This window comes from Zophobas morio, unplaced genomic scaffold (assembly GCF_036711695.1).
Source record: "Zophobas morio isolate AGI-343-1 ecotype UQ-CSIRO unplaced genomic scaffold, CSIRO_AGI_Zmor_V1 ptg000017l, whole genome shotgun sequence".
Taxonomy (NCBI): domain Eukaryota; kingdom Metazoa; phylum Arthropoda; class Insecta; order Coleoptera; family Tenebrionidae; genus Zophobas; species Zophobas morio.
In genome coordinates, this window is record NW_026972122.1 from 12,950,805 (window position 1) to 12,966,809 (window position 16,005).

Below are 16,005 nucleotides of genomic sequence, written 5' to 3' on the forward strand. Positions count from 1 at the left end.
TAAATAAATAAATAAAAATATAATTTTTTTTTATTATTATCGGATTCTCATGGCTTAAAGGGGATGTAAGAGTAATAACGTGGCAATCAGAAAACAAGAAAACACTAGTTTACCACCAAAAAATCGTCAAGAAAAAGAATTGGTGGACCTTACTAAGTTGTACAAGCGGATTCTTGATCCACAATAGTCGCGTCACGTTATCGAGACAATCGACACCCCTCTAGTAATACGTGTTCGTATTTTGGAAATATTCGAACCTATATTTTCATTTCTAATGAGTAAAAAAAGTTTCATATTTTAGACCAGTGAAATTAGTAAATATCGAATCTCGCATAATCGCGTAAGTAAATGTAAATAAAATTTGTTTGGAGAGTTGTATAGCTTTCAAAATTCATTTCGTACAAAAAAAAAGAAATAAATGCGAAAATGACACACAGCTGATGACGTAAAAAAGAAAAAAGAAAAAAAACTCGTGATTAGGAAGGCAAGACTTTGGGGACCCTTGATGGTGATTATGTTAAAATGGCTCGTTGTTATTGCGTCTTCTTAGTTCATTTTCTTTAAAACTCAAATGTTACTTAGATAGGGACAAATTTCATAGATCTAAAGAAAAAAATCTATCACAACGATTTACGTTTCTGTTGACCTTTCATACAAACAACAATGTTGAAATTGGTTTCTGAAATTATTACCTTTCGTAAATTTAGTGGTAAAATACATACTAAGTACTTTCTGTCTTAAACCTGCTTGATGACAATTAGGACAATGTAGGAATTTGATATCACTCTTGATTAGCAAATTAATTACAATTGGTGGATTATAAATTGTGGTGGTTGGATTTGCAGGGGACCAGGTATTAATTAATATCCGTTACGGCGTCTTTCGCCATGCTTGTCTCTTTATTAATCTTCCAACCAACTGTCAACAGTACCAACGTACAATACCAACCTAACTAAGATCTACCCTACATAAATCAATATTCAAGACGAGCCAATCCAATTTCCCGAAAATTTGGGAATACAGTAGGTACTTTTATTTTTAGCATTATACTACATTTGTCCAAACTGATATACGTGTATTTGCAAAAATGTTGATGACGTCATCGCAGATTTTTTTTAAATGCCCCGCTACAAAAATGTAATGAGAAAAAAAAATCATAATAGGCATGCAGTCGTCACGTTTCTGACAGCGAGGGAAGTACTGTCTAAACTTTTTAGACCAATTTTTTAGATTTGCTTTTTTAGGGTAACTAAAAAAAAATAATTGATCAGTCAATTTATTTTATTAAATCACTCAAGAATTGCAGAAATGAATATTTTGATATCTTGCAGACGTTTTAAAGTTATTGTAAGCTTGGCAAATTGTTAATCAAAATATTTATTTATTGATGCAACGACTCACTCCATTTTCCCAGATAATTTTGGGAATACAATACAGTACTTATTACACTGCTTCAATCCAAGGTGATATACGTGTTGATTGTAGATGTTGATTAGGTCATCACAAAATTGTGTGAAGAAAAAACTCAACTCGAAAATGCTGAATAGTGAATATGTTTCATTATACTTTTGGTGGGAAGGAAGCTCTGTCGAAACAACGTTCGACCAAATTTTTGACAATGGTTGGTATGAATAAAACTGAGTAGATGCTCATACTCGAAATACGAAGTATCTACTTGAATATCAAATCAAAATGTTTCTAGTTTTTCTAGATGATGCTAATACTTCAATTGGTATTATACCAGTTAATGCTCAAGTAGCATCTACAACAAAAGGGGAAAACAGTGACAGTGTTCAGGCAAATAGTTAGAATCGCAGAGCGAAATTAATTACAAACTTTCGCAAATTTTTTAGTTTTTTAGTTGTTGTTTCAAGTTTTCCCTATTTTTTTTATTTATAAACCATCCCCGTAATATAGCGAACTAAATAAAAAAAAACATTATTCAAATCGGTCAAGCCGTTAGCGAGACTAACAGGAACAAGCACTTGAATTTTATTATATAGAAGATCAAAAAATGGGGGTTGGTGGTAGAAGGGTGAAAATTTAGGGTTTTATGTATTTTTTGATGCCAAATCTTAAAAAAATAAAAATAAAAAATGTTGTCCAAAAAATAAACAAAAAATAGTTTACAACCTATTCTCAGACCTATCGAATATACACAAGAAATTTCATAAAAATCGGTCAAGCCTTTTCGAAGGACTTCGGTTACAAACACTGTGATACGAGAATTTTATATATTAGATATATGTATAAAAATTACAACATGGGTTGGGGAAGATTAACGGATTTTCCGCTGTAGTTTACATGTGCCCAGGAGGGATAATTCAGTAAATTAATAAGACCTACTAACAATTTAATTCATCTCGTATATGCACATAAAAAGTTTTCATTTAAATTATTCGAAAATAATTCTGTTGTGAAGATATAACATATTGGTCTTCGAAATTGTTTAATCCACGAGATTGGAAAAAAATACATGTTATTATTTTATTAAAAATTAGATTAACAAGTGAAACTGAAATAATTAAGCAATTTTGTTAACTGTATGCACTGAAGGGAACGTTATGTACTTCTGTTTATTTTATATTTATTTAAAAAAAAAAAACACAAAAAGTTATTTTTGTTGACAAAGGCCTTTTTTTACTCAAGTCTGAATAAAATGCTGCACGTGTGTATATTTTTATTTTAATGAGAATACAAACTGTCTGAAAATAACTGAAAATTCGTCAAATTACTGTTTTCAAGTTTGCCTGCAGAAACACTTCACTTGGGGCAAAAGTTCTTGGGATGGTTTATTGCCCATGCTATAAATGTTTCTATCAAAACGATTTTTCGAGTTCCGGCACCGATACCCTACCAGGTAAAGAAACCCAGATGTGTACGACCGTTTATTGCAGTTTGTGGCTATCCCACTGGGAAAGGTTGTTAAAACGATACATTACTGAAGCCGCCTTCAAATAGCGATAGCACCACTTTTAATATTTGTCGTCTTGATCTTTGATGTCTTCCAGATGCCTCGTTCGTTACAAGGGTAGCAACATGTGGTGGTCCTCGAGAGGTTCTCTGCGAATCTTTTCACAAAAATTGTCACGTAGAGACCACTTAAAACGCCACAAAGAACCGAAACAGGATGTGCTGGGTATGAACCGAATTTCTTGGAAATTTGTCTCTATCGTCTCGAATAGAGATAAAAGAAAGCTAATACTTTGTGCACCAACTGTAAAGTTTTCAGAGAAACATGCTACTTTTGACCAAATTTAATCACTGTCACTGTAGTGGTGATCGTTTGCATTTTAGCAACACACACACACATAAAAAAAATCCAAAATACAGACGTCATTTATATAACGGCTAATTAGCTTTTGATTTTTCACCATTAATGTGATAATAAATATAAACACATATTTACTGCAATTTTCTTTGAATCGTACTGTTACTGCTTCACGATAAATTCAATGTTCTTAATCATTGTAAAATTATATAAAAATAAATTGTAATATTAAAATAACCAAATATTTCCGACGATAAAATTATTTACTTTATAGCATGCAAATCACGCGGTTTGCATATCATAATGACAAAGTACTGGTCACAGTCATGCTACGACCATAGATTTCTGATTTGAATTTCACGAATGCTGGAACTTGATATTTCTTGTCGTGTTGGTCCTTTATTTCTTTCTTTCCTTTTTATCTAAATTGTTTAAAACGAAAAAAGAAATACATGGATTCTCATATCTCATATGAATATATGGCCGTTTTTCATATTTTTTAAATTTTTTTACGAGAAAACTAATAGATGTTTATTTTATTAGTACCTAACTAAGTACATAAATATTTTTTTGTTGGGTACATAGCTACTTATTACATATGATTTTATTTTTATTTTATTTTATTTTATTTTTTATTTTCCAACGGGGTTACACCCAATTACAGGAAAAACTAAAAATTAAAATTAAAAATTAACAATAACAAGAAAGTAAAACTAAAAAGAAAAGAAAATTCTACCCATATAATGATTGCTTAACACAACTAACAATTTTGTTAATAGAGTCGAAATTTATATCGCATAAGTGTGAAATTTGATTGAAATAACTACACATAATACTAACTGGAGATCTTCTTAAAACGTTAGTTCTGTCAGCAGTACAATAAAATACATGATTATGGCGTGCACTAATTCTTGGTACAAGAAAATTTAAATAATGAAGCAATTCAGGGCAGTCTACTTGATTTCTAACTAAAAAAACCAAAAATTTAATGGCGATAATAATTCGTCTTTTATGTAATGATAAAAAATTAAATCTTAATAATAATAACGAGTGGTCATATCCTCGACAAGGATAGACCCCATCCAAAAGAAAAGACATAAATTTTAAGAACAAGCGTTGAACCGATTCTATATGATCAATATGGTTTTGATAAATTGGAAACCAAATTAAGGCACCATATTCAATTCTCGATCTGACTAGTGCGAAAAATAGAGCTTGTAACGTGTCGACACGCTTAAAGTCACGACAATTTCTGTAAATAAATCCATACGTCCGAAAGCATTTGGAAACCATATCATTTATATGATCGACAAAACTAAGCTTACAATCAAAGAGGACACCAAGATCTTTAATAGACTCACATCGCTTAATTAAAGTACCATCTATATTGTAAGAAAAGAGTATATCATCATGTTTTCTTGAGTAAGTTACGATGGAGCATTTATCAAGATTTAAGTAAAGTCGATTAACTGAGCACCAATTAACAACAGCTGTTAAATTGATTTGTAGATTTAGACAATCCTGTATCGAGTTGATTTGGAAAAAAAGTTTTAAATCATCTGCAAACATTAACTTTTTACAAGAGATGTTATCAACGATATCATTAATAAAATATAAAAATAAAAGTGGTCCAAGGTTAGATCCTTGGGGAACACCTGAAGTAGGTTTGATAACAGTAGATGTAAAATTGCGATATCGAATATACTGTTCACGGTCGAAAATGTATGAAGTAAAAAGTTGGATAAGTCTGTCAGAGAATCCAAAGTGCTCAAGCTTATCGATTAGTAAATAGTGATCGATTTGATCGAATGCTTTTTGAAAATCAAGATATATGGTGTCTACCTGCTTTTTTTTGTCAATGGCCTCAGATGTATACTGTGTAAAAGATGCTAGATTAGAAATTGTAGAGCGTTTCTCCATGAACCCGTGCTGAAACGGTGACAAATTGGTTTTGGTCGAAGCATAAATGTGTTTAAATAAAATCGACTCGAATACTTTAGCAAAATTACAAAGCAGCGAGATGGGTCTGTAATTGACAATTTTCGATTGATTTCCTTTTTTAAATATCGGACAAACGATTGCCTTTTTCCAAATAACAGGAAAGACACCACACCTTAATATTAAATTAAATAAATATAAACAAGGTTTAATAAAAACATAAGCACAGTCCTTTAAAAGGAAGCTGGGCACACCATCGTGTCCCATAGTAAAAGAGTCTTTAGAACTTTTTAGTGCTGTAAGAACATCCTTTTCTGATATGGTTTCAAGATTAACCAAGACAGACGACCTAGTTTTAGAATTGGAAGAAGAAGTAAGCGGATTAGAGTTGGTATAAACACTGTTAAAATAGTGCGCAAATCCTTCAACTATAGATAGCGGTGATGTAAGCTCGGTATCATTGTATTCCATTACGCCTGGAATTTTAGAGTGACCTTTTTTGCCATGTACGAAAGCCCAAAATTTTTTTGGATTTGTGGAGACGCTGTTCTCGATATTAGAAATATAATTCTTGTATGCTGTGTCGATTAAAATGTTGAGCTGGGAACGATATGACTTGAAGATGTTATAATAGTATGGCGTTTTAAATCTTATGTAGTTACGATGTGCCATCGATTTATTACGAATGCAGGCAATAATGTCACCAGTGAACCAAGGAGGATAACTTTTACGAGATGGAGGCCTAACTTTAAACTTTGGTACCGACTTTTCAAATACTTTATATATACAGTCATAAAACCCGGTGCAGGCTTGATTGACATCACAGATTGAGTTTATGAAAGACCAGTCAGTCTCTGAAAAGAGCTTGTACATTAAATGATAATTGGCTTTCTTAAAATTATATGTTAATTTTTCCGTGTTCATCGCAAAATTGGGCTTAAACTGATCATCTACATAACAGTCCACAACCAGTGCTGGGTGATGTTTATCTTCAACCACTAACGGGGAATCTGCTTTACTTACTTTACAATTAATATTGGAGAACACTAAGTCTAGATACTTGTTGTAGCTGTTACAAATACAATTAAGTTGGATCAAATTGAAGAATTCTTTAAAATTAGTTAGGACAGAACTAGATCGATTTTTTAAGCCATCTACAAAACAGGGAGTGTTGAAGTCACCTAATATTATTAATTTGTCGTTCTGGATGATATTTAAGTTCATGAAGGATTCAAAAAACAAGTAGAAGTCATCAAAAGCAATTGTAGGTGGAATATAAATTACAAACATTAAAAATTTTGATTTACCCGTAATTTTAACACCAACAATATCAATGCTTGGAACCAAGGTTGTGATAGAAGATAGATCAATACGTACTGAGTTGTAGAGGCTATCGACAGCAAGAAGAACGCCGCCACCTCTAGTTACATTAAGAGAATCCAAATTTCGATCCTGCCGATAAATAACAAAATTAGCTGGAAATAATTCACTACTGGAGATATCCGGTGTGATCCATGTCTCGGTGACTGCTATAAAATGATATTCACTTGCAGCTACTGAATTAAAAAATTGTACACATTTAGATCGCAAGCCTCTAACATTTTGGTAAAAGCACTGAGAATATTTAAGGTAATTGGGTGACGAAGTTAGTTTAAATGTTGACTCCTTCTTCCTTTATTAGCACGAGTGATTTGAGCAACATTGTTGTTATAAATTAACCTCAGATCTGATTCACCCCGTGATTTTCGAAGATTAATTTCTTCAATCACCGCATAGTTTTTAGCTCTTTGAAGTCTAGTAAGATCCGCTCGAAAGTGGAATTTCTTGTTGGGGTTAGTTTTATTCGAACGCAAATATAATTGGGCTTCTTCACAATCTTCGAAAACCATCTTTAAAGGGCGTGGTGCATTGGGTTTGGGAATACCCAAACGAAAAATCTTTTTTGGTTTTGGAAACTTACCCAAAGGCTCAACAATAGAGACAACTTGTTTTAGATCGTCCATAACCTTGACTTCGACTGAATTAGCAACGGATTCAGGTATGTTATACAAAATAACATTTTTGCTGCGTTCATTTCGATCACAGATTTCCCGAGCTACGTCATCGATGTTATTGGTAGCTTCGTTGTTTGGAGCTGACTTTCTAATTTCATTAATTTCAGTTTGCAATCTATGCATATTGTTTTCGATCTCGGACATTCTGTTGTTGACTAAAACAAGTTTACTATCTATAATTTGTGACATTTCAATCATAATATCAGCCTTAAATTTTAGAAACTGCTTCTCAATTATGTTTTCAATAGCAGATAGTGATAGAGTGATGGGTGTTGACGAAGCGTTGGACAAGGAACAAGCTTTGCATACCCAAGATGCATCGGAGTAAGCGTCAGGCACATCTTCAGTGTAACATTTGATGTGGTAGTATTTATTACAAACACTACATTTAAGATGGGGTGTAGATGGCGTTACACCAGAACTACATATTGTGCAGTAAGCCGGCATGATTGAAATATAAATAAATCGGTAAAGGAAACACAAATTTTAAAGGGATAAACAGGGATACAATTCTTCGCACCTATAGGGCCTATTATGGTGACTTATAACGAGACAAACTAGGTAGACCTCGGAATGGAAAAGGTAAAGTAAATGAGGTGAGTAATTAACTGACAACAAAAAAAAAAAACAACTAATAGAGGTACGAAAAACTCACTGATAAGATAAGCGTGCCAGCAGCAACTACTAAAGTTGTGGAAATCTCAGCCAGGATACACAGGAGCAAGCCAAAAATTGCACAAATGGCAAAGTGCATAGGATTCCTGTCACACACCAAAAATCACAAAAATTCACGTAGAAATACCTTCAAAAAATGATAATGTTCAAGAGCGACATAAAATGCCGACTGTTTAGTTCTTTAACTCTCTCTTTCTTTTGATGAATCAAATTCGCATAATCGAAGAACGAAAAAAAAATTAACGGAACATTATTTCGACAGATCTCTCCTCTACAATAAAAAAATCCAGCTTATCCGAAACATTATGAAATTTGATTATGCTAATTTATATATTTTTTGAGAACACTTATAAGTTAAAATAAAGATTTCAAAGGAGTTTTCCCGTAGCAAAATTTTGTGATAACGTCATTAACATTTTCGCAAGGACACGTATATCTATCATTTTGGATAAGTACATGTAATACTATTGATAACAGTACTGTATTCCCAAGTTTTCTGGAAAATTGAGTGCGCCGTTCCTGATTTAATAAATAAAATAAATTGGCTCATTCATTACTGTTTATGAGTCAGCTGTATAACCAACTCAAAAACTTTGCAATGATAAAGGTGCTATACCGATGAGATCAAAAAGAGGTCGATGCTGCAGTCTACAATTCATTTTAGAAATGCCTACAAAATTTTACGAATCAATGTAACATTATAATTACTGGTTCGAAGCAACTATTTACCGCGTGTTAGATTCATTCTGAAAGGGATATATACGATTTTGTTAATTATACAATAAGTTTCTACATTTCGACCGACTGTTGGGCTTCTCACACTTTTACAGCAAAGCTTTTTACACGAGACGTTGGTTCTTGTTATCATGAAGTGTTACCAAGAGGGTTTTAGGAAGCTATTAGGGTGGTCAAGGGGACCACTAAAAACCATATGTCTTGCAGCAATGTCGTTTCTTAGAAGATCAGTTTTATATTACCCCCTACGTGCATTGCCATGATCGACTTTCAGGAGTTGAGGGATGTTCACCAGATGTATTACAAATTCACTCATGTAGTTGTTATCTTATTTTCACATTGAAACTTGGGACCTATTCAGATGTATTATTATCATATCATGCAGTATCACTCTGTAAATGTAATATATAAAATTCTCGTGTCACAGTGTTTGTAATCAAACGGTTTGACCGATTTTTATGATTTTTTTTGAGAACAATTTAAATGCACACTAGTTTTAATGAAATGTGAAATAAGTCACAGCATTATTAAAAACATTTCCGCACCGAAGAAACTATTTCAGCATTTGTAAAACTGAAAGGGCAATAAATAAAATAATGGCAGATTATTTTTTCTATTTGCGCAATAAATAATGCAATTTAGAATTATTTAATTAAATTTTTTCAAATGTTCCGTTAATTACTAAAGTGGGCATTACACTCCCACTCTTTAAAAGACGTGTCATGTGCCTCATTTCGCGCCAGTTCGGCAGGGAAGGAATCCGCCCTTCTAAAGCCAAAAAAGCATTAATTATATTATTCAATAAATTAATAATGTTTAATAATTGAGTTTTTTGATGAAAGAATGCTTATTTTAAGTTTTTTTGTTAATTTTTTCAAAACTTTTAATTTGTTTGGCTACTTTTTTTGCTATGAATATCTTTTGTTTTCGTTAATTTTCACATTCATAAAATACATTTTAATACAGCAGGTCTATTTTTGTTTGTTATTTTTTATACAGTTTCAATAATGCACGCAGTACAGAAAATCATTGCCCAAAACAATAATTTTATTATACCAATTTGCACTTAATATAATGCACAAAATGCAAAAACTTATGGCGCAACATAGTAAAGCACAAATGTTATTGCGCATAGTATAAAATTTAATGCACAAAGTATTAAAAATAATGCACACTTAATTACGACCCATTTTTTTTGTATATTCGGGATGTCTGAGAATAGGTTGCCAACTATTTTTCATACCCCTAAGTGATAAGGGTGGCCCACCCTAAAAAATTTTTGTTTATTTTTTGGACAAAATTTTTCATTTTTATTTTTTTAAGATTTGGCATCAAAAAATACATGTAACCCTAAATTTTGACCCTTCTACGACCAACTCCCATTTATATGCAAGGTCCCTTTATAGTCACTATTAAGTAACCTTGATCTATATGATAAAAATAAATTGCTGTTCCTGTTAGTCTCCCTAAAACTCAAAAACGGCTTGACGGATTTGAACAATCTTTCTTTTATTTTGTTCACTATATTATGGGGATGGTTTATAAATAAAAAAATTGGCCTAAAGAGTTTAGACAGTACTTCCCTCGCTGTCGGATACGTGACGACTGCATGCCTATTATGTTTTTTTTCGCAGTAGATTTCAAAGCATTCGGTTTTGTAGTTTCTGAGTAAATCAACAAAATAAATTTACACAGTCATTAATTTTTTTGAGTCACCCTGTATATGCAAATCCAAAAAATATTAATGGAATGATAAATTACAAGTACAGATTCATCATATTTTGTACATTTTAGAGAGGACATATTCGGCAAACTTTTGAGCTGACGTTATCAATTTTTCAAATATATTTTGACTAAAAATTTATTATGCTCTTTATAACCTTAAAATATCTACAAGATTTCAAAGCATTCGGTTTAGCAGATTCAAAATTAAATTGCAAAATGTTTCATTGTTTTGATTTTTTTTCCAAAAATCTGGACGTTTCGGGTAAAAACTTAATTCGGAATCATAAACTACATGTGTAGGACTATGTTATTTTGTACAATTTAAAACCCAATTTGGTTTTGCAGATTCAAAATTAAAATGCAAAATGTTTTATATAGAATTTTGATGTTTTCTCCAAAAATCTGGCTGTTGCGGGTTGCGGGTAAAACTCAACACGCATTCATAGACTACACATGTTATTTTATACAATTTAAAAACTCATTTATTATGTAAAATTTTGAGATGGCGTTGTCATATTGTTGGTGAGGATTAATTAGACAAAGGTTGGTTAGAGTTTTATAATCTACGTGACAGTCACAGTACACGTATAAAATTTGACAACATTCGGTCCAGTAGTTTCGGATATTATCTGTCTAACAAAAATCAACACCAGCGGACAAACAGACACACAGACACACAGACGGAAGCGGGGTACCTATGTTTTTGTACTTTTGGAGTCATACCTCATCTAGAAAATATGAAAGCAACAGTCGCCCGATGGACTTGACTACAATACTTCCTTTACTTATGATTGCCTTAAAAAACGGGAAAGGAAATTTGACTAATCTGAATTGAACATTTAATTTGTCAATTTATGTCAACTTTTATCTTTTTGACAATACTAGTGGCAGTTTTTTAACTTAAATTCTAAAAAGCCGTTTCAAACTATAAAAAATTAAAAAAACCTGACAACATTTTTCATGACATTTCCCTTTTTTTTGAAGCTAACCCTACGCTCGGGAACTAAAATGGTGATTCTCAAAATCCCAAAAACTACGCTTGCAACCTCAATTTTCAAGCTATTTAGTAAAATAACATTTTAAATGGTTAATAAATTACTGCGAAAGTAATTTGTTAACAACGAAAACGCAAACTGGATTCAGGGTAGATGGGGGACGTATATGAAAGTGTTCATTCTCAAGAAAATTGGAATATCTTGGCAACATTGCAATCGGAATTTCGAAATAAACATGTTTATAAAAGGTCAGAGATCAATCAGAATATTATGTAAAAATGTAAAGGTTTTGGTAAATGGTTCTCAAAGAAACATACAATTACGATGTACAACCTGTGTTTTTGATTTTTTTTTCTGTTTCTAATAATTAATGAAATATCGAGGAATGTTTACTTAGGGACACAGCTGTATACAATTCGGAGAAAAGAATTAGAGGGGGGTTGACTGCCAATACTGCCACTTTTTATTGGCCAGAAATCTTCTTATGGTTCTCTCAGGATAAGTGGGGGGAGCTTGGAGCAACGGCTGCTCGGTCGGCACACAAGTTTTCGACATTCAATTCTGCGTCGGTCGTTCACAGTTAAGCACGCGTTCTTAGTTCATCGTGCACGGGTTTTGTTGTGTTATTATTGTATTATTTATTCTGTAAAAATATCATAATCGCGTTAAACTAAAGTGTACCCTCTGATCATCCAAGACGTCGCCGGCAAGATACGACAGCCACGGTACAGGTAGGATTTTATTCTCATTTATGCGATTTCACATAAGAGCACGATGTGATCGACTTGCACACATAGACCAATATTTGTGCGACATTACCTTTTGCTGATACGATGTTCTTAATTCGGGGTGATTTAGAACAGAAATTCTCAGAAACAGGCAGCCATTGACTGCTGTGCGAACGTAAGTTTAACATTATCAGTGGCGTGGCGTATTGTTAATAGAATGGATCAATTTGAATTAATTCATTTTAAATTTGTAAACAATATACACTTCATTTATCGCTTAACCACTTTATTCTTTGGTAGTCGAACATGGCCTTGGCCAAACGACAGTTTCAAAGCAACGAAGACGAAAAAAGTAACTCTAGACTCAACCTGTCTGAATTACGTTATGCGTGTACATGGATTATGCTGTTCACAAATGATTTTAGCCACAGAAATGGTTGAGAAGTAAAGTAACCAATGTTGCCAAGTCACGCAATTTTATTTTAGAAACAAACTAAAATATACAGTGGAATTCTGTTATAACGACAGAAAAGGGACTGTTGTAAAATTGACATTATAGCCGAACTGTCGTTATCGCAAATCTTTTTACCCCGACGTTATCACACTGTAAAAAATGACATCCACTCAGTAGATCTTGTTTTTAATGAATTGTAAAAGAAGAAATATGCCATACATATTTATTTATTTATTTATCTATTAATTATACCAGTTCTAATTTATTGTATGGGGTACTTGTTAAACCTGTAGCTTTTTGAGCTGTTTTTTATAGGAATTTATCTGAATATCAAACTCTTCCTTTTTAGCTTCAATGTACATAAATTATAGATAAAAAACATTAACAATTAATACAAAAAATACCGTCCACGGTTAATTTATATATTTTACATAATTTCTTCTTAAACTGTACAATTCACACATATATTTAATGTAATATGCTGCGTCCCGTGCAAAAAAAAAAAATTACCGCCCCATTGTTTTGGAACTCCATACTTTTTGATGTAAATATATAATTTAACATAACTTCAGATGTACCTCCTCGATTTTATGCGATAAACTATAAAAAAAATCAGATTTTTTTCCTAATAGTAAAACACCTTTCAGATATGTTTTTTATTCATTTATTAACAGCTATAAACTAAAGCTTTTGGTAGTTTTAAAAACATCAATTATTATACATAAGATAAAATACAGCAAAATTGAACGCCTCGGATTATTACATAATAGGAGAATAACAAAGATTAAATAAATAAAAAAAATTAAATTTCCACAGTTACGTATAACAGCTAATGAAAACAAAAAAATTACAACAAAATATGATAAATTAAGTATACGGCAATATCTACTAAATGGTTCTAATTAATAACATCAGAGAGAGCACTGTTATTAAAAATCAACTCTTCGAGATTTTCTTGCAGCAAAATCTTCAATTACTTTTGATACATCTAATCTCTGACAAATATCTTTCAATTTATATACATAATTGCAAGATTTATCAGTCTATCCTGCGACATAGTAGATCTTAAATAATTTTTTACTAATTTTAGTTTGGAGAAACTTATTTCCCCCGATGCTACTGTCACAGGCAATGTTAATAATATTCTAAGAGATATAGCCATATTTGGAAAACAAAAGATTAGATCATTTTTTATAATACAATTTAGTATATTTTGGGGGGCGTGAGAAGTTGGCATAATAACCATAAAAGATAAAATTTCATTATACAATTCACCAGGATCAATATCTCTTGAACAACTTCTCCATCAATTTGCCGCAAAAATATGTCAATAATAATAATAATAATAATGGTTTATTTTCCAACAGGTGTAATCACCCAATTACAGGAAAAAGAAATAATAATTGTAAACGTATGATTCCAGACTAAACTAAAAAAATTATTCTACAAAACTAAAATATAATTAAAACTAAGAACAGAAAAGTAACAAAAAAAGTAACATATGCTTAGGATAAAGAATTTTGCGTCATACTACGAACTGTTTGGAAAGAGTCAAAAAATAGATCTACACTATTACAGTAATTATTCGCGTTGGAGATCTGTACTTGAATTCAATAGCATTTCTTTTTCCTTTTTTAATAAAACAAATCTTTCTTCTATTGAAACTCGATAATATTTTTTTTGTTTTGATGCCATTTTCCATTTTTAAGTAATTTATGCTTTTTACATTGAGCGTCATTCATCCATATTTGACATAATGAATTACTTTTGAACATTTCAGTTAAAGGCAATTTCAAGTTGTACTGATAATGAATTTTTTTGTAAACACCCTCAAATATTTTACCAATTATTGGGGTATGATTTGAATATGATTTATTTATTATAAGTTGTTCACGAAGAACCGAGAATAATTATATAGAGACGACACTAACCTGGTGTATCCTGTTGGCAGCGGGCGGGAGCCCCTGCTTCTTCAGATTAGACTGTAATTTTTGAGAAATACGATGACACTACGAGGCAGAAAATAACCGTTAGTTCAACATGTTCAACACTTTTTTTTCCAGTGGCGTAGCTTTTTTAACTCATTTGCGTCTGCGCCGGTAGATGGCGTACTAAATGTACGAACATAAGCAATTCTTGACAATTTGTTAATGAGGATCGTGTAATGAGGGTTTTCTCAGATTCCTTACATTTAAATTTATCTAAACATTTTTTCTTCAAGTAGGCCGCAAAATAAGTGACAGCGCAGTATTCTAGCTTACATGTACTGATAGTTAGACTTAGGAATGTATGCAAGGAAATCTTGGTGAAATATGCAGAATTTATGCAAAATTTATTTGCATTATACATATTTATTTGTAAAACATGCGTGAAAATATATTTCAAATGTTTACAATGTTGTTAACTACTATTATTGTCGCTGAAACATTTTACGTATTTTTCAAAATTTTATCAACAGTAGGCTGCTCATTTCTTAAAAAAAAATTGGTGAACTATCCACCTGATAATTCCTTTGGCATCATCATCAATACTGTCCAGTACGGCTTTGTGTCGGTGATATAGCTATTATTAAATTTATCTAAACATTTTTTCTCCAAGTAGCCCGCAAAATAAGTGACTGCATTGGCCCATTGCGTTTCTTAAAAAAATTTTAATCATTTTAATTTCGAAAAAGATTTTTCCGGTGAAGCTGCCGAAACAGGTATTGTAAGAAAAATGAAACATGCTGTGATAATTTCACTGAAACTAGCGCAGGATGAATTTTTTTTTAGTAATATAAACTCAGTTAATTCCATAACGGAATTAATTTTCAAAATATCATTTCTAAAACAATGACGAAATTGAACTATCACATTAAAGGAATGTGCCGCCAGAGGAACGGCAGCATCCATATTTGCTGCATTGTCTATGACAATTGCGGAGATTTCATTTGATGTACCCTAATGCCAACCACTTAAGGCCAGTCCCCACGTTTTCTCAGCGGAATTTTCGCTCTATTTTCAAAATGTAATATCTCCGTTATTAACAGATCTATAGTTTTCAAATTTTAAATATATGTTGTCCATAACTTTCTTTATATAACGCAAGGGCAATTTTGTTAAAAACAGCTTGTGATCATATTATTTTTTTAATTTTAGTGAAATTTTTGCATAACGTATTTTTAAAAATCAATATCTCAATTATTAAATAAAATTTCAGAACACGGTTTTCAACACTGTTTTCAGCTTACAAAACTCCAGAAATCATACGAGACATATCGTCGATTTTATTTTTTAGAAACGATACACAGTTAAAAAAAGCGTATATCATGGAAGTTGCTAACTTTTATTTTTACTCTATCTCAGTCCCAACAAATAAAGTCAAAAATCGACCTCGTAGAATTTCTCAAGTTTTGCAAGCTGAAAACAGTGGTGACAACCCCGTTCCAAAA

General features: G+C 31.9%; 1 protein-coding gene across 1 annotated transcript in view; it reads left to right on the forward strand.

Annotated features, from left to right (window-relative positions):
• The first annotated feature begins 11,968 nt into the window (after positions 1 to 11,968).
• Positions 11,969 to 16,005, forward strand: part of LOC135130348 (uncharacterized) — a 55,336-nt gene continuing 51,299 nt past the window's right edge. Inside the window, exon 1 of the mRNA XM_064057712.1 lies at positions 11,969 to 12,124. The gene's annotated coding sequence lies outside the window, so the exon portion shown is untranslated. The remainder of the gene's footprint in view (positions 12,125 to 16,005) is intronic.